The sequence below is a fragment of the Anabrus simplex genome, chromosome 14 (genome assembly GCF_040414725.1).
Source record: "Anabrus simplex isolate iqAnaSimp1 chromosome 14, ASM4041472v1, whole genome shotgun sequence".
NCBI classification, from domain to species: Eukaryota; Metazoa; Arthropoda; class Insecta; order Orthoptera; family Tettigoniidae; genus Anabrus; species Anabrus simplex.
In genome coordinates, this window is record NC_090278.1 from 69,146,323 (window position 1) to 69,172,100 (window position 25,778).

Consider the following 25,778-nt stretch of genomic DNA (forward strand, 5'->3'; position numbering starts at 1 on the left):
CACCTACTCTAATTCTCTGAGTTATATTTTCTAGAAAAAGAGCAACCCATTCAGTCACTCTTTTTTCAAGTCCAGTTGCACTCACTTTTGCCAGTAGTCTCCCATGATCTACCCTATCAAATGCCTTCGACAGGCCAATCTCGATAGTCCAATTGACCTCCTGAATCCAGGATATCTGCTATATCTTGCTGGAATCCTACAAGTTGGGCTTCAGTGGAATAACCTTCCTAAACCCAAACTGCCTTCTATCAAACAAGTTATTAATTTTGCAAACATGTCTAATATAATCAGAAAGAATGCTTTCCCAAAACTTACATACAATGCATGTCAAACTCACTGGCCTGTAATTTTCAGCTTTATGTCTATCACCCTTTCCTTTATATACAGGGGCTACTATAGCAACAGTCCATTTATTTCGTTCCTTCATGCAAACAATAATCAAATAAGTACTTAAGATATGGTACTATATCCGAACCCATTGTCTTTAGTATATCCCCCGAAACCTTATCAAATCCAGCTGCTTTTCTAGTTTTCAACTTTTGTATCTTACTGTAAATGTCATTGCTGTCATGGGTAAATTTTAATACTTCTTTAGTATTAGTCACCTCCCCTATCTGGACATTATCCTTGTAACCAACAATCTTTACATACTGCTGGCTGAATACTTCTGCCTTTTGAAGGTCCTCGCATGCACACTTCCCTTGTTCATTAATGTTAACTGGAATGTCCTTCTTGGAACCTGTTTCTGCTTTAAAGTACCTATACATACTCTTCCATTTTTCACTAAAATTAGTATGGCCACCAATTATGCTTGCCATCATGTTATCCTTAGCTGACTTCTTTGCTAGATTCAATTTCCTAGTAAGTTCCTTCAATTTCTCCTTACTTCCACAGCCATTTTTATTTCTTTCCAACCTGCACCTCCTTCTTAATCTCTTTACTTCCCTGTTATAATATAGTGGATCTTTACCATTCCTTACCACCTTTAAAGGTACAAAACTATTTTCACCTCTTCCTCTCTTTCACATTTATTTTTAATTGCCACAAAACATCTTCGTGATCACTAATACTATCTATTACTTCGGTTTCTCTATAGAGCTCATCTGGTTTTACCAGCACCACATCCAGAATATTCTTCCCTCTAGTTGGTTCCATCACTTACTGATTAAGGTGCCCTTCCCATATTAACTTATTTGCCATTTATTGGTCATGCTTCCTGTCGTTCGCATTACCTTCCCAATTGACATTTGGTAAATTGAGATCACCCGCTACAATCACGTTCCTTTCCTTATCGTTTTCCACATAGCTGATTAGCTTATCAAAGAATTCTGAATAAGCATCTGCGCTACCCTTTCCTGGTCTGTACACTCCAAAGACATCAAGTAGCCTATTATCTTTAAAGATGAGCCTTGCCCCTAGAATTTCGTAGCTTATAAATTCTTCTTTCACGAGAATGAATACTCCCCCTCCTACCATTCCTATCCTCTCTACGATACACCCTCCAGTTCCGTGAGAAAATTTCTGCATCCATTATATCATTTCTCAGCCATGATTCAACTCCTATTTCAATATCTGGTAAGTGGGTATCTATTAAATAACTTAATTCTATTCCTTTCTTTACAATACTTCTACAGTTTAGCACTAACAGTTTTATGTCATCCCTACTTGATTTACAGTTCCCTATTCCCTTAACACCGCTCCCTAGACCACCCTGTTTCCCTGAATGTACCTCCTATAACCCTTCTAAACAAATTTTCTAACTTATACTGTATGTACCACTGCGGTTTAAGTGAAGGACATCTGAGCGCAGATCCCTACCTCCTACCCACCCATTGGGATCTAGAAATTTCACTCCCAGTTTCCCACATACCCACTCCATAGTCTCATTTAAATCCCCAATCACCTTCCAGTCAGTATCCCTCCTACACAGTATTCACAGTATTCCACTGATAACAATCTCTGCTTTCTTAAACGTCACCCGTGCTGCATTTACCAGATCCCACACATCCCCAACTATGTTGGTACTTATACCTGCTTGTCTTACGTTGTTAGTACCAACGTGAAACACTAGCACCTGCTCCTTTCCCTCCTCCTTCTCTTCTACTTTCCACAACATCTGCCTTAACCTAATTCCTGGATAACACTCTACCCTGGTACCCTTTCCTCCACACACTTTCCCGACATGTCTAATGATAGAACCCCCATGACCAGAGCCTCAACCCTACCCACCTCATTTGATCCCCTCCCCTCCTGGTCAGTCCTATCTTTCCTGACAGCTGCAGAAGCTACTTCCTCCTCCCTTTTCTCCATCCCATGACCCTGTTCCACCTGTCTTTTCCTATCCACTACTCCACATTTTCCTTTCCTACCTCTTCCCTTTCTCCTACTTCCACACTTCTCGGCACCAGTTCCCTATCCCTCATCTTCCCTCGGTTGTTCTACCTGCAGTGACTTGTACCTATTTCTCACCGACACCTGTCCTGAATTTTGATCCTGAATGGAGCCCTTAGCCTGCAATCTCCTTCCCCTTAAAACATTAGACCACCTTTCTTCCACAATTCCCCCTTTCCTTCCCATCCCTCTATTACACCTACTCTATCCTGTACATTGTTTGGAGCCTACTTTCCTTCCTGCCCTCTGAGAGAATCCTAATTATCTCCCTCAAGCTCTCCAACTCCTCCCTCATACTCCTTAATGTCTGGCCACACCGACAGTTCCTACACTGGGACTGCTTAGCCATTTTTTACTAAATAATGAAAAGAAAAGGGAAAATAAGATAACTTATTCTGTGCAAAATAAAAATGAAAGGAAAGAAATATTGTCTAGGTTAGTTCACAAAGATCACACGACAGTAAGTTAATTAATATAGGCTACTACTACTACTACACTACAATACTACTTAATTGTACTATTTTTTATTCCTACAACACGCGAACACAATTAAAATTGCTGTTAATTACTGGAAACAGAGAATAATAGACAAGAATTACACAATTCTTAACTGCAGTTAAGTCTACCCTAATTACAACAGAATTTCAGTAAGAGAGTTACTACAGATACCACTGAAACGGTACTATACTACACAAATATTTCACAGAAATAGAATAAACACACTACTGTATAATAAGATGCTATAATACACTACAATAATTTTAAACTACGTTCAGACTAAGTACAGAAACTACAATACACTACAACAATTTTAAACTACGTTCAGACGAATTCTAATTACAACAGGTTATTACCAAGCAAAAGCAGAAAAGAAAATTACCATTAAAGTTCGAAATTCGCGAAACTACTCAAAATTATAGAATAGGCACTCTAATTTCTAATAAGATACTATACTACACTACAATAATGTTAAAACTATGTTCAGACGTATCCTAGCTTCTTACTAAGCACAAATAGAAATGAAAATTCCAATTAGGCCTAAATTTAGATATTCGCAAGAACTACCGGTAGGTACTCAAAGATTACCAACAATGTTAAACACTTATACAGATTAATATTAGTACAACTTTGTCCTACTATGCTGTAATAGAAATGAAACCTGCCGTTTGCACAAAAATACACACGAATATAACAGGCAATATACTATCTAATATACCGTATCTACACTACAACTCTCAACTGAAATGCGGTTATGTGATCTTTACAGATGGTGGATTACTATTATTTTCCCTACTCCGCGGGACGGAGAATAAAAGTGTCCTTAAATGCTGAAAAATATGAGGTTGTTTAAAATAATTTCTCAAAAGTGTTTCTATCTAAACTACGTCAGGGACTTGAATTGCAATTATTGGAATGTAGGAACTTGATAATTAACTAACCGCTCATAAATGCTGAAATGTCGAGGATGTGAAATATACTGCCTACTCAGAAGTACAAATGATCGGAATACAAGAGTCAGCTGATTTGTATTTATATTTTCTTGATACACTACACCCTTTGTTCACAACTGTAGGCAACAATGCCAATATTTGAATAAGAAGAGCGACAATAATCAATAACAATTACGACTGTTAACTATTTCACCAGTGAAATACTGTCTAATCTGTTGAAATCCTTTCTTTAAACAAAATTTACAACAGTATCGCGGTATTAAAAGAAGTTATTACCTTCGTGATAGGTGGGACCGTTGAACTGTTATTTGAAATACCCTGTCAAATGCCTACACTAATAGATATAACCGCTGCCGAGGTTACGACTCTTTTTAATATCTTGTCTTTGTATTTTATCAACAAACCTATTGATATTTTAATAATACTATTAAAAAGAAAGAGAGATTTCTTCTTTCACGCAGACCTAAATTACAGTTTGTAATCTAGCGAACGCCTACGGAACTACTCAGCATGAAAACTGTAAATAAATGCCACTAATCGCAGATTACTACAAACAAACACTAAACACAATTACTTGTGGAGCTAAATGTATCACACACACACACACACACACACACACACACACACACACACACACACACACACACACACACACACACACACACACACACACACACACAAATTTTGGCAAATTTCTACAATTATTAACTACTTTATCACTGAGATAACACAGAGCTCTTGGAACAGTCAACCACTCGCTAGCGCATCCAACAACAACCCAGAATCAAGATTACTTAATGAAATCAATAGGGGGAGGAGTACGAGGTGGTAAATATAGAGTTGCTATGGTGAGGGAAGAACTATTAGGAAGAAAAGTGTCAATAATTAGATACTCAAAAGGGATAGTAGTGAAGTTGTAAAAATGCATCTGACTGGTAATGTGACGCTTGAGACCGATAGCCACGCCTCCACGAGCTTCGCCAATGTGGTCTGCGCGATAAAAGCGATACTTAGAAAAGCGTGGCTGGTGAAAAGGCGTTAAGAATGTTTCGTTTAGGACAAATACATCAGGATCATACAGTTCTAAGGAGAGGTACAGAAGATCCTGGTGGGCTGGTAGAGAACTATGTTAGTATAATACAACCGCAACGTTTAACTAATCAAGGGGACGGCATTTAGGGGGAAAATGCAAAATTCATTTTATTCCCCGAATATGCAACGTCAAGATGTGTATTAAAAACCAGCCGGGAAGCTAAGTGAACCTGATGGAGGATGTGGGGACGGTTAGAGGGGAGGATATTTTGAAGGACCATGGTCAGAAAACGAATACCTAATATTTTCTGAGCATGGGGCGGGCAGGAAAGAGGAGGGGGCGGGTGTTGGGAGGTCTTGGGAGACTATGGGGATAACAGTTTCAGAATGAGTAGGGTCAGGTGCAGGACGAGATTTAAATTTGTACGAAAAAGAAGGATGAGGCTGGGAGCAATTAGCACATTTTTGGGGTAGACTTATTAGGACAACTGTTGGTGAAGTGCTCCTGGCTACAAATGGCGCATACCTGAGCCTGTTGACACGGTGCTCCAGGAGGATGGTCGTATCGCTGACACCGCTCACATCAGATCTTCTGTGGGGACGCCGAGCGGCATCTGCACATATTACAATCAGTGTATGTCCCGCTAAGCAATGCTATACCTAAAGGAGGTAATTGCCAGTCTGAAGTACCCTTAACATCATTTTTCAGTTAGATTAGAGCCATGGCAAAAGCTGTTGCCAAGGATAATGCCAGAATCATAACTACAGCTCAGGACAAAATTTACAGCAAGCTTACCTTTGATCATCCACCCTTATCAGTTTGGGAAGTTGAACAAAGAGTTCCTTTCACCAGTTCAAAAATGAATGTTATTCATCACTTCTGTGGGCATATTGTTAAACATGCAAGCAAAGTGACAGACTGTACAGCATGTATTGGGTCTCTGCAAAACAATACACTGGAGACAAAAGGTAGCCCGTTTTCAGCCTTAACAAGTCTACAGGAAAGTTGTAACTCATCCAACTATCTCATTTACCCATCGAGTGAATTATTATTGATGTTTTCTCATGTAGAGGAAGTTGTTGTGAGAAATATTAGTGTACAAGAAGCATTATGGGGCGAAATACTTCAATAATGCCTGGATAGTTTACCTTCAATTACTGTAGGTGCTGTACTGAACATGCTCAGGACTTGGTACCAAAATTAATTTTTCATTACATACGATGGTTCATGTTTGTGGGTTACTGTAGTCACGTCCTAGTTCGTGAACCATGGGCAACGGCTGAGTGGCCTAGTAAGTGGTCCTGAGAGTCGAGATACCAGTTGCTATGGAATGGGAGTGGGAATCTCGGACATATTCTGAGTCATGGCCCTCCTTGTGCTCAGGCGGCTAGGACTATACAATTCACCGGTGGTCCATAACCCGTTAGAGGAGAGATCCTCACTTGGACTATGTGCAAGTAGGGTAGCATCCTGCTTCATGAATCTACCGAGCTCAGAACACTTTAAGCAAGCCTCGGACCTATGGGAGTAATGGAGTCCCACTCCCATTTCACAGGCGAGGGACTCCTTGGAAACAACTAGGCGAACGAAATGGAATTCGATGGGGAGCTATCAATATTAATGGGGCTTACGGAAGAAAGAAGGTAGAACTGGCTGAGTCAGCAAAGAGGATGCATCTGGATGTGCTAGGAGTAAGTGATATTCGGGCAAGGGGAGAAAATGAGGAAGAGATAGGAGATTATAAAGTGTACTTGACGGGTGTTAGAAAGGGAAGGGCAGAGTCTGGGGTAGGGCTCTTTATCAGGAATACCATTGCACGGAACATAGTTTCTGTTAGGCACGTAAATGAGCGAATGATGTGGGTAGATTTGTCAGTTGGAAGAATTAGGACAAGAATTGTGTCCGTGTATTCACCATGTGAGGGTGCAGATGAGGATGAAGTTGACAAGTTTTATGAAGCATTGAGTGACATCGTGGTCAGGGTCAACAGCAAGGATAGAATAGTGCTAATGGGCGATTTCAATGCGAGAGTTGGGAATAGTACTGAAGGATATGAAAGGGTGATTGGTAAATGTGGGGAAGATATGGAAGCTAATGGGAATGGGAAGCGTTTGCTGGACTTCTGTGCTAGTATGGGTTTAGCTGTTTCGAATACATTCTTCAAGCATAAGGCTATTCACCGCTATACATGGGAGGCTAGGGGTACCAGATCCATTATAGACTATATCTTAACAGACTTTGAATTCAGGAAATCTGTTAGGAATTTACGAGTTTTTCGCGGATTTTTCGATGATACAGACCACTATCTGATCTGTAGTGAACTAAGTATCTCTAGGCCTAGGGTAGAGAAAGTGAAATCTGTCTGCAAACGAATAAGGGTAGATAATCTCCAGGATGAGGAAATTAGACAGAAGTACATGGATATGATTAGTGAGAAGTTTCGAACAGTAGACAGTAAGCAGGTTCAGGATATAGAAAGTGAATGGGTGGCATACAGGGATGCTGTAGTAGAAACAGCAAGGGGATGCCTAGGAACAACTGTGTGTAAAGATGGGGAAAGGCGAACATCTTGGTGGAATGATGAAGTAAGAGCAGCCTGTAAACGTAAAAAGGAGGCTTATCAGAAATGGCTCAGAACAAGGGCCGAGGCAGACAGGGATTTGTACGTAGATGAAAGAAACAGAGCGAAACAAATAGTTGTTGAATCCAAAAAGAAGTCATGGGAAGATTTTGGTAATAACCTGGAAAGGCTAGGTCAAGCAACAGGGAAACCTTTCTGGACAGTAATAAAGAATCTTAGGAAGGAAGGGAAAAAGGAAATGAACAGTGTTTTGAGTAATTCAGGTGAACTCATAATAGATCCCAGGGAATCACTGGAGAGGTGGAGGGAATATTTTGAACATCTTCTCAATGTAAAAGGAAATCATCCTGGTGGTGTTGTAAACAGCCAAGCTCATGGGGAGGAGGAAAATAATGTTGGTGTAATTATGCTTGACGAAGTGGAAAGGATGGTAAAAAAACTCCATTGTCATAAAGCAGCAGGAATAGATGGAATTAGACCTGAAATGGTGAAGTATAGTGGGAAGGCAGGGATGAAATGGCTTCATAAAATAGTAAAATTAGCGCGGAGTGTTGGTAAGATACCTTCAGATTGGACAAACAAAAGCAGTAATTGCACCTATCTATAAGCAAGGGAACAGGAATGATTGCAACAACTATCGAGGTATCTCATTAATTAGTATACCAGGCAAAGTATTCACTGGCATCTTAGAAGGTAGGGTGCGATCAGTCGTTGAGAGGAAGTTGGATGAAAACCAGTGTGGTTTCAGACCACAGAGAGGCTGTCAGGATCAGATTTTCAGAATGCGCCAGGTAATTGAAAAATGTTGCGAGAGGAATAGGCAGTTATGTTTATGTTTCGTAGATCTAGAGAAAGCATATGACAGGGTACCGAGGGTAAAGATGTTCACTATACTAGGGGACTATGGAATTAAAGGTAGATTATTAAAATCAATCAAAGGCATTTATGTTGACAATTGGGCTTCAGTGAGAATTGGTGGCAGAATGAGTTCTTGGTTCAGGGTACTTAAAGGGGTTAGACAAGGCTGTAACCTTTCACCTTTGCTGTTCGTAGTTTACATGGATCATCTGCTGAAAGACATAAAATGGCAGGGAGGTGGTGGTGATTATTGTTTTAAGAGGAAGTACAACTAGGCAACCATCCTCTATATAACACTAATCAGAGAGAAAAATGGAAGGGATCCGACACTTCGAAAAATGAAGATATCGGTCAAAGAAAGACAAGGGCCACGAAGGGCGTGAAAATGAAAGACTCCCTAGCCCTCGCAAACCTAATAGCGTCGGGGTCGGAAAAGAACAAGAGTTGACCAAGTGAGGTCAGATAGGATAGATGAAAGTGAGGAGCCTGGCACAAGTAAGAGGAAGCAATGCCAGGACTCAGCTGAGGGCCACGTGGTCGCCAGCCCACGCTCCAAAGTTCAGAGCCCCTGGGGCCCCTTTTAGTCGCCTCTTACGACAGGCAGGGGATACCGTGGGTGTTATTCTACCGCCCCCACCCACAGGGGGAAAATGGCAGGGATGGATTCAGTTAAGTGGAAATGTTGTAAGCAGTTTGGCCTATGCTGACGACTTGGTCTTAATGGCAGACTGTGCCGAAAGCCTGCAGTCTAATATCTTGGAACTTGAAAATAGGTGCAATGAGTATGGTATGAAAATTAGCCTCTAGAAGACGAAATTGATGTCAGTAGGTAAGAAATTCAACAGAATTGAATGTCAGATTGGTGATACAAAGCTAGAACAGGTCGATAATTTCAAGTATTTAGGTTGTGCATTCTCCCAGGATGGTAATATATTAAGTGAGATTGAATCAAGGTGTAGTAAAGCTAATGCAGTGAGCTCGCAGTTGCGATCAGCGGTATTCTGTAAGAAGGAAGTCAGCTCCCGAAGAAACTGTCCTTACATCGGTCTGCTTGCAGACCAACTTTTCTTTATGGGAGCGAAATCTGGGTGGACACAGGATATCTTATTCATAAGTTATAAGTAACAGACTTGAAAATAGCAAGAATGATTGCTGGTACAAACAGGTGGGAACAATGGCAGGAGGGTACTCGGAATGAGGAGATAAAGGCTAATTTAGGAATGAACTCGATGGATGAAGCTGTACGCATAAACCGGCTTCGATGGTGGGGTCATGTGAGGCGAATGGAGGAGTATAGGTTACCTAGGAGAATAATGGACTCTGCTATGGAGGAGTAGTATATGGGCGTATTCAGGACAATCTGGAATTCCGCTGAATGCCGATTCACAAACACAATTTTTTCCTATCTGTCCTGAATGCCACCAACGATAAAGTTTGTTTAAATACCTATAATTTTTTCCTTTCTGTCCTGAATCCCCCAACGAAAAAAGTTTGTTTAAATACCTAAAATGATGTTTAAATTCCTATATTTTTTCCTATCTGTCCTGAATACCCCCAACGAAAAAATTGTTTAAATACCTAAAATGATGAAAAAACTGTATAAATACCTATAATTTGTCCTAAGTGTGACCCTCGAAAAATATAAAATAACAATCATTTAAGACTATTATTATTATTATCACGATTTGTCTTGAAAAAAATAAATATATTAACATTATTATTATTTTCGTATTTGTCCTTAAACTCCCCACAAATGAAAATATAAAAATATAAAAGAAAGACTCTGAATTAATTATTCTCCTTCTCGCGTTTTCTAAGAAACTTAACTAAGGATGAAAAACATACAGCAATCTGATAGGTACGAACAATTTTCAGCTCTCCCTCATTTCGGCTACTTTTTAATTTCCTTTAATTTTTTTCATCTTTTATTAACATTTATTACAGTATAATTATAATTTACCCCTTATTTAATTTCCACTCCAGTCCACGATTTGTCTTACATTTTACTTATTTTTACCACTAAATATTTTGTAATCTACCTATTTTTTAAACATGTTCTAAAACCTGTCTCTATATTAAATGTTTTTTGTCCCTAATAAATGGTATCCGAAACTAAGAACTCTGCTACTACTAATAAATACTCCATTACGGAGTTACTTAGGAATAAAATTAAGCCCACAGACGAACGATTTGGATTATGGCTACTAACAGAAAATTTACATAACAATAATTTAGTTACCAACATTGGAGACATTAATTATGTACAAGGAGAACAAAAATTACAACTTAAACCAATTACAGATCCATTTTGCGACAATATTATGGTAGTTAAAATAACAGAGTCTTTGCATTGCGAAGGAGATTTAAAAAATGGAAAATTCTCATTAAAAATCTGCATGTGGATCTTTTAATAGTTTTCTTAGATTTTGCTTTTCTAATTTTAAGTTAGCTGGACATGGTGTTAAAGCTAAACTCCCGTATTTACTAAATTCTTCTTCTAAAACAAATAACATAGTAAAACAAATCGTGAAACAAGACATGGATATAATAAATAGCAAATATAACAATCCAATTATTATGCCATATAAGATAGAGCTTGCAAATGTAGAATTAGAAACTCTTTTAAGCGAACTGCCAAAAATACTAGAAGAATTAAAGAAGGAGCACTACTATTTGTTAGACTTAGATATAACACAAGATTTTGCAGGAATATTTAACAAAACAGAAATGGTTAATTACTTAATAGACAACTATAATTTCCGAAAGGAAGGAGAATATAAAATGATTGTAATATAATTGTAAATAATAACAAAACAGTTGGAAAGGATTGTTTAACGTGGATTAATTGTAATTCTAGAGTTAGAATTTACAACAAATTTATATGCCAATTAACAAGTCCTGGAGTTAGTAAACAATTAGGAAACCATATTATAGATTTTTTAAATTGTCCAGATAAAAGATTAAAAGATACATTTACGTCTAACTTAGCAAAGGAGAATGGAATAACTAGATTAGAAGCAACAATTTATAATTATATTAATAAAGAATTCGAAAACAAACAAGAATTTGATCCATTAAATGACTGTGTAAATTTAATACGAGATAGTAGAAAATACTTCGATAATGCTCCATTTTATTCTGTTCCACTCTCTAAAATGTGGATAGAATTAACAGATTGTTTACTAAACAGTTGTTGTGTTGTTTCTAAAAACTTGTTACAATATGCATACTGGGGAAATATAAATAGAAAAATTAACTGGAATACAAATTAAATTACCAGAAAAACCAGAAGATAGAAACAAGCTTATAAATGATGTATTATCGGCTTTTAGTTTTAACATGTTACCAATTAATTACTTAGACCTGTTCTGTCTGTGTGTTGTGTCTCTATGTTTTGTCTGTTGTGCTTTTCTGTTTATTCTGTGTATTTTTATGTTAATGTATAGTGCTTGTAAATTATATCTGCTTTTATGTTTACACTTTATATCCCTAATATATTTGTTAAAATAAAAAATAAAATATAAATATATAAAAGAATTAACACAACTAAATTTAAACACAAATAATACAAAAACGAATCTGCTTTAAATCCAGTCTTGTTTATAATTACTTCCAAATTTTTAAATTTGTATTATCTGTATTATCTGTCTCGCTTTCCTCGTTAGTATCTTCCGAATCATTTTCTTCCTTGTTACATTTTGTAAGAGCTTTAAGAATTCTATTTATGTACCTTGTTCTTGTTCGTTTATTAAGATCGTTTAGAAGTACAAACTTGTCTTTTTCTTTGTTATAAACTGTAATTTTTGCACAACCATTTTTAAGTAGAATTATGTCTAAACATTCTACTTGGTACTCTTCGTCCAGTAAATTATTTAATTTTTCTCGTGTTTCTTGGTAATGTATCTTATTTCCATAATATAAGTCTATAATTTTAGAATGAAACTCTTTGGACTCCATTTAAAAAGGATAAAATATAAACCTGTCATTATTTATATTTCTCTAGTTACTTTTATTATAAATTCTTGTTTATTTTCATCTCCCCAAATTCGTGGAGATGTAAAAGTATAAAAATATACATTATAATATATTTATCTTTTAACGATCGAAGTAAATATAAGAGAGATAAAATTTGTTAAACGTTTTTTTACTATTTAAAATTTATTTTACTATTTAAATGTATAAGTTAATTATTCCTAAAGATATAGCTCCATGGCATTGCGATGTAGAAGTATACATAACAAATAAAATAATAATTAACGACGACTATGTTTTCTTAAATAGTTTTTGCAATTATTATGTTTACCATAAATTGGCTCCAGAAGATATTATAAAATGCGGACGAGTTTATTATTTTGGAAGTAATTATATAGAAAATTTTATTAGGAGTATATCTGGATTAACATGTAAAGAATATACTAAATTTATGTTGGATTATTGTAAAGATAAAAAAATAAAAATTCCAGAAACATTCCAAGTAGTTACTGTTAATTGCTAAATTTAGATTGTAAAGATAAAAAATTAAGCGATAAACGCTAATCTCTCTTTATGTTTATTTGGTGTCGTTTTCATTTTATCCAACTTAACTTTTAACATAAAATTTAAATCTTTCTTTTTATCCTGCATTTCCTTCTCCAACCAATAATTGGAAATGTAACAATCTGCAATGTTTTCGAATTTAAATATATATCTCTCTTTTCCTCTATAGCTTATTACAGATAAGTTGGAAATAATTAATTCTAAACCTTCTTCTAAGCTTTCGAGTCTTTTACAATCTATTGGTTTTATTTTTCCAGTTATACTACCCATTTTCGAATTATCTATTTGTTCCTTGGTGTCTTCGGAGTATTCTAGTTTAATTTTAGACTGGAAAGAATCTAAGGTTTTATAGTTTTTTATATTTGGAAAACTATTTCCATTGTACGTTTTAATACATCCATTTCTACTTCCATAAAAGGATTCTGTGTTGGATAATAAATTATTTCTAAATCATTTTTGTATGGAATAAAAACAAACCCTTCATTCATAAAATTTTCTCTGTCTTTAGCGATATTTATTAATGTAATTTTAAATGCACCCTTAATGAAATAAAGACCTTTACCGCCTTTTCTTTCGCATAATGCACCAACATAAGTATATTTTCCTCTTCCATTTACTAAAAATGCATGTAAATTATAATTCCCAAATGTTTGTAAATTATCCCATTTTTGTCTAAAGTAATTCCGTATTTCGTCTTCTGTTTGCTTAATATTTTGTTCCTTTTCTAATTCTGTTTTATAATCTTCTTGTATAGCTTTCGTTTTATTTAAATATTCTAATTTTCTCTCTTGTAACTTTATTTCTTCCAATTCTTGTTCTCTTTTCTTTGTGGATGTTAAGTAAGCATTATTAATTGGTTTTACTTCTTTAAATTTATAAGGAAATAGTTTATGTGTAATATTAGTTCTCTTTCTTAAAACTAAAGGCATAACATTCTTAGTTTTAATTAATCCTAATCCTTCGATATCGATATTTTTATCCAAAGAAGAATAAAGAGTATTCGATTTGGAAAAATAAGTTTCCCCAGCTTTAATATAAGATTTTTGGATTATAGACACATTATTATTATCTTCTGCATCTTCTAAAATTTCTAAGTAATTAAATGGTAACATGTTAAAACTAAAAGCCGATAATACATCATTTATAAGCTTGTTTCTATCTTCTGGTTTTCTGGTAATTTAATTTGTATTCCAGTTAATTTTTCTATTTATATTTCCCCAGTATGCATATTGTGACGAGTTTTTAGAAACAACACAACAACTGTTTAATAAACAATCTGTTAATTTTATCCACATTTTAGAGAGTGGAATAGAATAAAATGGAGCATTATCGAAGTATTTTCTACTATCTCGTATTAAATTTACACAGTCGTTTAATGGATCAAATTCTTGTTTGTTTTCGAATTCTTTATTAATATAATTATAAATTGTTGCTTCTAATCTAGTTATTCCATTCTCCTTTGCTAAGTTAGACGTAAATGTATCTTTTAATCTTTTATCTGGACAATTTAAAAAATCTATAATATGGTTTCCTAATTGTTTACTAACTCCAGGACTTGTTAATTGGCATATAAATTTGTTGTAAATTTTAACTCTAGAATTACAATTAATCCACGTTAAACAATCCTTTCCAACTGTTTTGTTATTATCTACAATTATATTATAATCTTTTTATATTCTCCTTCCTTTCGAAAATTATAGTTGTCTATTAAATAATTAACCATTTCTGTTTTGTTAAATATTCCTGCAAAATCTTGTGTTATATCCAAATCTAACAAATAGTAGTGCTCCTTCTTTAATTCTTCTAGTATTTTTGGCAGTTCGCTTAAAAGAGTTTCTAATTTTACATCTGCAAGCTCTATCTTATATGGCATAATAATTGGATTGTTATATTTGCTATTTATTATATCCATGTCTTGTTTCACGATTTGTTTTACTATGTTATTTGTTTTAGAAGAAGAATTTAGTAAATACGGGAGTTTAGCTTTAACACCATGTCCAGCTAACTTAAAATTAGAAAAGCAAAATCTAAGAAAACTATTAAAAGATCCACATGCAGATTTTTTAATGAGAATTTTCCATTTTTTAAATCTCCTTCGCAATGCAAAGACTCTGTTATTTTAACTACCATAATATTGTCGCAAAATGGATCTGTAATTGGTTTAAGTTGTAATTTTTGTTCTCCTTGTACATAATTAATGTCTCCAATGTTGGTAACTAAATTATTGTTATGTAAATTTTCTGTTAGTAGCCATAATCCAAATCGTTCGTCTGTGGGTTTAATTTTATTCCCAAGTAACTCCGTAATAGAGTATTTATTAGTAGTAGCAGAGTTCTTAGTTTCGGATACCATTTATTAGGGACAAAAACATTTAATATAGAGACAGGTTTTAGAACATGTTTAAAAAATAGGTAGATTACAAAATATTTAGTGGTAAAAATAAGTAAAATGTAAGACAAATCGTGGACTGGAGTGGAAATTAAATAAGGGGTAAATTATAATTATACTGTAATAAATGTTAATAAAAGATGAAAAAAATTAAAGGAAATTAAAAAGTAGCCGAAATGAGGGGGAGCTGAAAATTGTTCGTACCTATCTGATACCGTTCCATATGGTTATTAACACATAGACTAGATGTACTTTTATAAATATATATAGACAAAACATACACACAGACTTACGAGCAGTTATGCTACGCCAGAGGTCTTTCATTCACACAGACTTAGAGGCTGTTAAGCCATGCCAGAGGTCTTTACATTCAGGCTTGCGAGTGTTTACCACTACGTCAGAGGCCGCATACACACAGACTTAGAGGCTGTCAAGCCATGCCAGAGGTCTTTAAACACACAGGCTTACGGACTTATATAATTTTTCCTCGATCTAACCCCAGGGTTTTTTTATTCGCTCCTTTCTCCTTCTTTCACTCCTTCTCCTTCTCTCTTTCCTTTCCTTTCGCCCGGATAATCTGTAACGTTTCCAACCAGCATCGGTTGTTAAACCTATCTGATAACGACATACAGTACGCAGCGGGCGAAGTTCCTTTGAGAGGCCTCTCGTTCCATCATCTCTCATCTCGCCATCTCTCCTATATAGCTCAGTTTTTTTATTAGAAGTACAAACGAAACTAGGATTCGAACCAGTCAGTCGAGGCGCCTTCGACCGAAAGAGAGCAAATCTTAGCCATTTATACGACATCTAACCACCTGAGCTAATGTGGCAGACAAAGATTATCGTTCTGGTAGGGATATATATATATATGAACTAATATGGACCTTCTTGAAAAAGAAAGACCTAAAGGAATTAGAAAGGGTTAAAGCTACCTTCCTTAAACGAATCCTTTGTGTGTCCAAATACATGCCTTCGAGACTTGTTTACGAACTGACAAGAGAACTGTTTTTCATCGAAGACCTACGGTTTTCTATGACCCTGCAATCGACGACAGAATACTAAGACTTCCTGTGTAATTTGAAATTTAAAAAGACCGAAATATGGAGTGACTTCTACACAACCGACGCAATGACTACAACTGACTGGCAACAAAGTTGTTTTGAACTGAGACACGCGGTGACTCGTGCAGCGGTCCACGGATTTCACCACAAGGCTTGTGCTACTCTCCGCTTTCACGATCCGAATAGTGACTGTGTATGTCGATGGTGGAATAGACTTTGTGGCCGTTACCACGCTTTGGAGTGCCCAAAGAGAGCCTACTCTCTGAAAAGTTTCTGTAGTGAATAGTGCTATGTATTCTATTCTTTTATTTGACCATTGGTTGCAATAAAGATTTATAATGTTGAATAAATCTTAAAATTCTTTTCAATAGTTGTACTCGAACCATAGTCTTTGCAGTTACCAGTTGCACACGTTACTCACTGCGCCACGATGACTTGTTGAGTGAAGGCCAGATTAACTGGTTATATGTGTCACGTTACATCATGCTCACTTCTAAAATGTTCTATTAGCAGACGCTAGAGTGCTCTTAAAATAGTCTTGTCTAAGTGTTATTATCGTTTGCCGCTAGAGTGTAGTACGAAAGCATTAGCAAATAGTACTTGTCAGTAGCTAAAAGATGGCAGCACATGCGGAAAAACAAGATTACACACCGCTGTGCGATTACGTCACCGGAACAGTGTAGATGACATTGAAGAATGATTAATACCGCAAGCAGTAATTACATTGAGGAAATGAGCTTGTTAGCTTCAACAAGATAGAACGTTGCTCCGGAAGGTCGTTTCAACAGAGAACGAGTATGAATGAGTACTGTCAATTAGGAATAATAATAATAATAATAATAATAATAATAATAATAATAATAATTAGTCTTAAATGATTGTTATTTTATATTTTTCGAGGGGCACACTTAGGACAAATTATATGTATTTAAACAGTTTTTTCACCATTTTAGGTATTTAAACAATTTTTTCGTTCGGGGTATTCAGGACAGACAGGAAAAAATTATAGGTATTTAAACATCATTTTAGGTATTTAAACAAACTCTTTTCGTTGGGGGGATTCAGGACAGAAAGGAAAAAGATTATAGGTATTTAAACAAACTTTTTTCGTTGGGGGCATTCAGGACAGATAGGAAAAAATTATGTGTTTGTGAATCGGCATTCAGCGGAATTTCAGATTGTCCTGAATACGCCCATATACTACTTGGAGGGTAAGAGAAGTAGAGGGAGACCAAGACGACGATAGTTAGACTCGGTTTCTAACGATTTAAAGATAAGAGGTATAGAACTAAATGGGGCCACAACGCTAGTTGCAAATCGAGGACTGTGGCGACGTTTAGTAAATTCACAGAGGCTTGCAGACTGAACGCTGAAAGGCATAACAGTCTATAATGATAATGTATGTATGTATACGATGCCGATTTCAATTCCGAATAAAATAAGTACAGAAAGAAATGCAAGCTTGTACGACCGCAAAACATACCCGGAAAAGAAAATGTCCAAGGTGTCCAGTTAACTGACTGATGGGGTGAAGCGCTGGTAAGATTCATTAATCTGAGCATGTTAACATATAATTTAACTTACGTAGTTATGTAGGATTTACATATGTATGACATACCGGTACGTAACATCATGTGGGTGCCTGCAGAGTTTTAATATGTTTATATTACGTAGCATGTACACTAACAGTTGAACATGGTTTTTGAAGGTTATAATTGATAATTTGCAACTGAGTTTGATTTCGTGATGAATTAATTAAATATTTCTTAGCTCTATACACATATACCCGTTTGAGATATTCGTTAAAACACTGACGAACCAATTTCAGAAGTAATGTCATTATTATTATTGATTTAAGCCCACTCAGGAGCGCTGATGACTAGTTCTTCCTGGATGCTCTTCTTCGTTCCCAATATCTCTTGAGCCCTGCTGATAATTTCTCCTTTCTCTCTTGTGAAAGGGGCTTCCGACTTCTAGGAACTCTAGGTGGTGGGGTCGGTCCAAGACTGTACCATAGCACAAAATTTGGAACGATCTTCTATATCAATGTCTGAAATCCCAGCCGAATCCAAGTCCCTCTGTACTTCATTAAGCCACAAGCTTCCAGTCTTGTAGCTTTTAACCAAAGAAAAGATCTTCTTGGTAAGCCTGTTACTGTCCATTCGTTGTAGGTGTCCGTAGAACTTAAGCCTCCTACGTCGCATGCTGGTATTGGCTGATTCTAACTGTCGATACAGCTCAGAGTTCGATTTAAGTCTGTAGGTTCCATCTGGGAGCAATCTCGGTCCATGAATTTTCCTGAGGATACGTCTTTCGGCTTTCTCTAGATCATCCATGGCGCCTTGTTTGTTCATCAGGAGGGTCTCTGAGGCGTACAAAAACTGTGGTCTGACAACAGTTTTGTAATGACAGATCTTAGCATTTTTCGAAATGCACCTCTTGTTATAATGGTTGTGGGATAGTTGGTACGCTGCATTAAGTTTGTTACACCTTTCTAGGATGGATGTACCGTCTCTACCATTGGGGTGGACCCATTCACCAAGATAGCGGAAGCGATTGACTTTCCCAATCGTTCCATGTATGGTCGTCAGAGGGGGTTTCCAGGATGCCGAGTCTCAAAGTACTTAGTTTAGTCGTATGATATGTGTAAACCTGCCTTCACCGCTATCTCGTGCAGGGCTTCAATAGCAATGACAGCATCTTTAGAGTTGTTGGTTAGGATTGCAATGTCATCTGCGAATGCTAGGCACCTGATCTCAATCTTTCGGGTCCCGGCTCCAATGGTAACTGGTTTGATTTCTAGATTCCTCAGTGTACTTTCCCAGTTCTTGATGACTATCAAGCACTAGATTAAACAAAATGGGTGAGAGGCCATCACCCTGTCGTACTCCAGTTTTTATCTTGAAACTCCGAGATAGTTCTCCCCTGAACTTCACCTTAGATGTTGTATCCGTAACAGTCTGTTGGATGAGGGTGCGTGTGTTGTAATCAACACCTCGTTCTTGCAGTACGGAGAAGAGTGTCTGGCGGTCGATGGAATCATAAGCTTTTTTAAAGTCGACGTAAACCACAGCGATGTTCATACTCCTTACTTGTTTTAGTTGGAGAATGGTTTTTAGGTTGAAGATCTGCTCGGTACAGGACCGTCCCCGCCGAAATCCTCCTTGATATTCACCAATCGTTCGATCACATTGGCTTTCTACATTGTCCAGTAAAATCCTTGACAGCACCTTGTATGCTACTGACACCAGAGATATCCCTCGGTAGTTGTTGACATCACTGCGGTCACCTTTTTTTATGTAAAGGGTGCAGTGGCGAATATAGAATATATTTTTTGTGGGGGAGGCCAAGATTGATGTAAGGTTAGGTTTAGTAATTTTAAGAGGTCAGACGATTTCAAACACTTTAGAAAAGAAAAAGGAAACATTGATTTGGGCTGATACATACATACATACATACATACATACATACATACATACATACATACATACATACATACATACATACATACATACATACATACATACATACATACATACATACATACATACATACATACATACATACATACATACATACATACATACATACATACATACATACATACATACATACATACATACATACATACATACATACATACATACATACATACATACATACATACATACATACATACATACATACATACATACATACATACATACATACATACATACATACATACATACATACATACATACATACATACATACATACATACATACATACATACATACATACATACATACATACATACATACATACATACATACATACATACATACATACATACATACATACATACATACATACATACATACATACATACATACATACATACATACATACATACATACATACATACATACATACATACATACATACATACATACATACATACATACATACATACATACATACATACATACATACATACATACATACATACATACATACATACATACATACATACATACATACATACATACATACATACATACATACATACATACATACATACATACATACAGTACACCAATGGTTACAAATCGAAGTCCAGGTTTCTTGGTACACTTGAAAACTTATCAAGAACTTCTTCGTCACTAACTATAATGTCTCTGTGGATAGAGAGTAAAGGAAGCCCGTTAAGCCTACTTTCAGATGTGCTGTTCCTTAAGTAAGTCTTCAGTCTCCTTAGGCTAGAGAAAGTTCTTTCTACAGTTGTGATAGAAATAGGAAGAACTGCGAGTAATTTGAGAAGGGTATAAATGTTGGGGAAGAAAGTCTTGTCACATTTTTCTAGAGAACTTACAGCCATTTTCGGAAGATTTCCTGGCTCCACTTTTCTTCCCACAACATAAACTCACTTTGCACAATCTCTTTATGTGACAGATCTTCTTCGTAGAAACTAAAAGCAGCCTCCAGTGAACCGAAATCTGTTACGATACACAATTGTGGAAGGATGTTTTGTAAGGATGCAACTATTTCCTTGTGAGATTCAAAGCGTTCTTTTAGTGAGTTACAAAAATAGTCCAGGTATGGCACATAAACACCTACTCAATAGTATTCTTCTTCTGTGGTGTAAGGGACGTTGCTACATGCTGTTTGAAGGCAGCAAATTCTTGGAATCTCTTCTTTAATGTCAAGTTTGGCAGCGAATGACTTTGCTTGATTATACAAGGCTTTAAATGAGTCATTAGCATTGGCTCTCTCCTTCGATAGAAGGTGGAAGACACTCATGACGTTAGTCAAGGCCTGTGGAAGATCTATATTGTTGTTTTGAAACTGCTCAGATAAGTTATGCATGGTTGATAGCATCCAGCTCAAAACAAAAAGATTAATAAGAAATGAAAATTGACTAATAGCACTACTTAAAGTGTGAGCCTTAGATGCTGAATCACTTAATTCGTCTTCTATATTGCAAAGGGAGAGAAAGGCTCCGAAGAGTCTTTAAATAAAATTACAGAGGCGTGCCTTTCTACTCGTCGGGTTTCGCACATTGAAATAAGTTTCTGTTTCTTTTGTTCTGGACAACATTCAGAAATCATTGATTTCAATATTTCGTTTCTTTTGGCTAATATATGAAAGAATCCACAGACTTCTTTTATGACACCCATACAGTTTCTTATAGAGGGTACTTTTTTCGCACCTGACAAACATAAATTTAGATTGTGTGAAGAACAATGTGTATAGAGGGCCAACGGTAGCTCTTCTCTGATGGAAGCTTGTACTCCTCCGAATTGCCCGCTCATCGTGGCAGCACCATCGTACCCTTGGTCTCTCATTTGGTTTAGGTCAAGCCCTAATGTTGACAAGGTCTCCAATACTGTGTTGGCCAAACCTGCTCCAGTGACGTCATAAACGGGGACGAATGTCATAAATCTTCTCTGATTTTGAAAGTTTGTTCCTCTACATAACGTACACAGAGAGAAAACTGTTTGATTTGGCTGATGTCAGTGGTTTCATCTCCTAAAATCGAATAAAAACAGACTTTATGATATTTTCTACAATTTTTGATTGCATTAAGTGACCGAATGTGTTAATAAGTTCGTTTTGAATGAAAAAATTGTGTACATCGTCTTCCCACCACTAGTCGTTAATTGGTCTTTAAGAATATTATCTCCACTGTTGGCTCGATATCTCAACAACGATCGAAAATTCCCATCATTTTGGTCCGGTTCTTCAAGGCTTATACATTTTTTCGGGGGGGCCCAGGCCTCCTGCCCCCCTTATATACGCCCCTGAAAGGGTGTATGATAGGTGATTTCCAGTCATCAGGGATCCTGCCGGTCTCCCAGCAGTCGATCAAGATCTGGTGTATGGCCTCTGTGATCGTATTTCCACCTGCTTTTAGAGCTTCCGCAATGATGCCATCTTCCCCGGGTGCCTTGCAGTTCTTAAGATGTCCGATGGCATTAGCAACTTGCTGCTTTTTTGTTGGTGGGTTAGATGGGAGGTGTATCTCTGGAGGGTCTTCAACAGGTAATCTTTCCGTGTGCTCTTCGCAATTGAGCAGCTGCTCAAAGTAGTTTGCCAAACGTTCCACGTTCCGGCGGTTACAGGTGACCAACTCCCCGTCTGTATTCTTAAAGTGAAGACATTGTGGTTTATAATCCGAGAGTTCCTCTTTGAAGGCCCGATAAAAGTTTCTGGTGTTGTACATTTTGAATTCTTCATCTAACTTCTCCAGTCTTGACCGATCGTAAGATCTTTTCACACGTCTGATGGTCTTACTCGACAGTTTCCGCATCATTCTGAAATTTTTCCAGTCTTCCTTTCGTTTAGTCGAGTACCACTTCGTCTACGCTGCGGCGCGCTCATCAACTGCAAGATCGCATTCAGTATTCCACCATCTAACTCGTCTCTTCCTTTGAGGTTGTTCGAGGTTATTGGTCGTTTCGCATATGGTGGACTTCAGTTGGTTCCAGTCTTTCATATCTTTCTGCAAGATGTCAGTTGCAAAACGTTCTTTATTCTCCGACAGGAATTGGGGATCAATCCTTAGTGGAACTGTGGTAGGAGGTATATTTCGTTTGGGCAGTAATCTGGTCTTTATTTATGTGAAGAAATGGTCAGAATCAACATTCCAACCTTTACGAACTCTGACATTCATGATCTCTTTCCTGTATTTTACACTGATTGCAACATGATCGATTTGAAATGATCCTATAGCTGCGTTCGGTGATTGCCAGGTGGTCTGGTATTTTGGCTTTCTGGGGAAAACTGTGGACATGATCTTCAACTGATATAATCTACACAGTACAATTAAGCGCTTGCCGTTGGTGTTTGTTCGTCTATGTGCTGTGTAAGGCCCCAGTATATCTTAGTAATGTCGTTCTTTTCCCAGTTGAGCGGTGAAGTCACCTACGAGTATTTTGACATGGTGACCGGGGATCTTACCGATCTCGTCTTCTAGCATCTGCCAGAAACTTTGGGCCTTTTCAGGGTTCTTCTTATTGTCATCATTAACTGGAGCATGTGCATTTACAATAGAGTATCCCTTGTTGCCACATCTTAGAGATAACACAGAGATGCGTTCGCTAGCTGATGTAAATCCAATGACAGAATCCATTATATCACGTCGTACTAAAAAGCTGTACCAAAAACGCTGGAGCCATGTGTGTTCTTAGACGCTGGTTTCCCCTTGATTACTCTATAACCTTCTGACTCAAAAGCCACATCATCAGTAAATCGGGTTTCTTGGACTGCTGTTATTGCAATTTTGCGCTTATGCAGGATGTCGGTCAATTGCTTGAGTTTTCCGGTCTTACAGAGGGTTTGAATATTGATGGTTCCAACGTGTGTGACAGTTTTGGGTCTCAATAGGTTGGTGATATTGGGGAACTCCGACTTTCCCCGCACGATGAGTTCAGGCTCCCCAGAATCCGGAGGCCTGAATGCGCCACCATTGGTGACGGGAGATTGGATACTCCCTGCGGTAGTGACATGTGCGTCGTTGTTTATCATCGCATGCGAACTAGAAAAGAAATTTACTAGGGGTGAAGACTAAACGCCTTCAAGGTTGGCCACTCCGAATCTTATTCAGGAGCGTTGATTACAATGGGGTCGCCACTCCCAAAGGCATTTTAGAGCTACTGCCAGCAATTATTTAGGCCGCCCCTTATATGGGGAACAGGCGCCCTTGCAGCCACCCCTGACATGGGAAACAGACGCTGCTGATGCCAAGCGTACTTATATTATTCCCTACGCACTGGGCTGCCTCTTCCGCAATCTCCACCATTCAGAAGTCCATCTTCTCTGCTATAGATTCCGTTTTGGGCTTCACTCGTAACCCTGAGCTGGGACCCTTACCAGATGCTACACACCGGGTCAGTGTGCTCTGGGACTCACATAGGCAGGGGCGCCAATCCCTGGACAGGGCTACCTCCGACGAGGGTCCCTACCTGCTACCTGTGTAATGTCATTATATCATTACTAAAGGTAAAATATTTCCTACGAATTTGTCACATATTACTTCCAAACAAGGAACACTACATCTTAATTTGCACGAAACACAGATCGCACATAATCACAGTCATGGGCACCCGTAAGGGGGGAGGGGGGCAAGGGGGGCGCTTTCCCACCCCTGAAATTCTAAAAAGGTTGATGTTCAATTCTTTAATATCATACCAGATTATTTCATAAACTGAACTTACTGACAGTCATCTAGCATCTGTTATAACCGGAAATTTCTGTAAACAAATTAATGTTGCTGACGTTTTATTGGTTTTTATATTCAAGAAAATTGTTAAGGTGCCCCCCCCCCCTGGAAAAGATCCTGTCGGCGCCCATGAACACAGTCGTCGATCAGTAAAGAGAATGCACATTCCTGAAACATAACAATAATAAACATACGGTTTTAAATAATTTATTTTAACGATAAATTCCGAATTAAGTCACATCAGATCTCATTTAAAATCACATGTTCAGGGACAGCTGATCACCGTTTCTTCTTCTTCTTGGTGATGTTTTTGGGCTCTTAATATATAATTTTGCCCAGTCCAAAATCCCTTATTTGATGAATAACACCTGTAAAACTTTAACACACCAATCTATGAAAACACTTTGTATCATAGAAATTCACACCACTATAGGCCACCATCTCTAAATCGCAGATCACACAAAGTATACTAGTAACAACACCAATGGAAGCGGGAGTATATAAGCATGATCCAACAGTATAACCACACAAGCTATTATAACACAATATTTGCCTCATCCAGAAGATTTATGACATTGATTGTATCGACAGGAGGTTTACATAACAAACAAGAAATACTGGTTGGGAAGACATGTCTAAGTCGCACAAGATTACTAATAAGCTTTACATGTGTAAGCACATTTAGAGGACACTGAAAAAGTAGGTGATTCGCATCTCCATCACTAGTACCACACGGGCAGCTGGGTGTCTGAGTCAAATGAAAACGAAATTTGTATTGGGGCGTAAGAGCATGATTAAACCTTAAACGAATGATATTTGTGATATGTCTTCGGGAATATGTTCCTCTCGTATACCATGGTTTCTTTGGAATGGCCAACTGTAATTGATAATAAAAAGTACCTTTGACTTGGGCAGTGTGTTGGCAATTGTCCTGCCACTCATTGCGAGCAATATCTTTAATCACGGAAAGATAGTCTGACGAAGGAACTACATTATTAGAAAGAGGAACAGGAAGGCGAGAAGCTTACTTTGCTAGAAAATCCGCTTGTTCATTATCCAAAATACCCATATGTCTAGGCAACCATACTAATGTTAAGTAAATGCCAGAATTGTCAAGTATATAAAGAAGGTTTTTAACATTATATACATACATACCAATTAGCAAATAGAGAATAGGAGGCCAGGGATTGTAAAACACTCAGCGCATCCGTATATATAGTAACTCTTTTATAGTCGTGCTGCTGAATAAATAGTAGTGGCTTGTTGGATAGCATTT

The 25,778-nt window shown here is 37.2% G+C and overlaps 1 pseudogene; it reads right to left on the reverse strand.

Moving 5' to 3' along the window:
• The window catches only part of LOC137502987 (uncharacterized), a 31,062-nt pseudogene extending 15,860 nt beyond the window's left edge, over window positions 1–15,202 (reverse strand).
• Window positions 15,203–25,778: the final 10,576 nt, after the last annotated feature.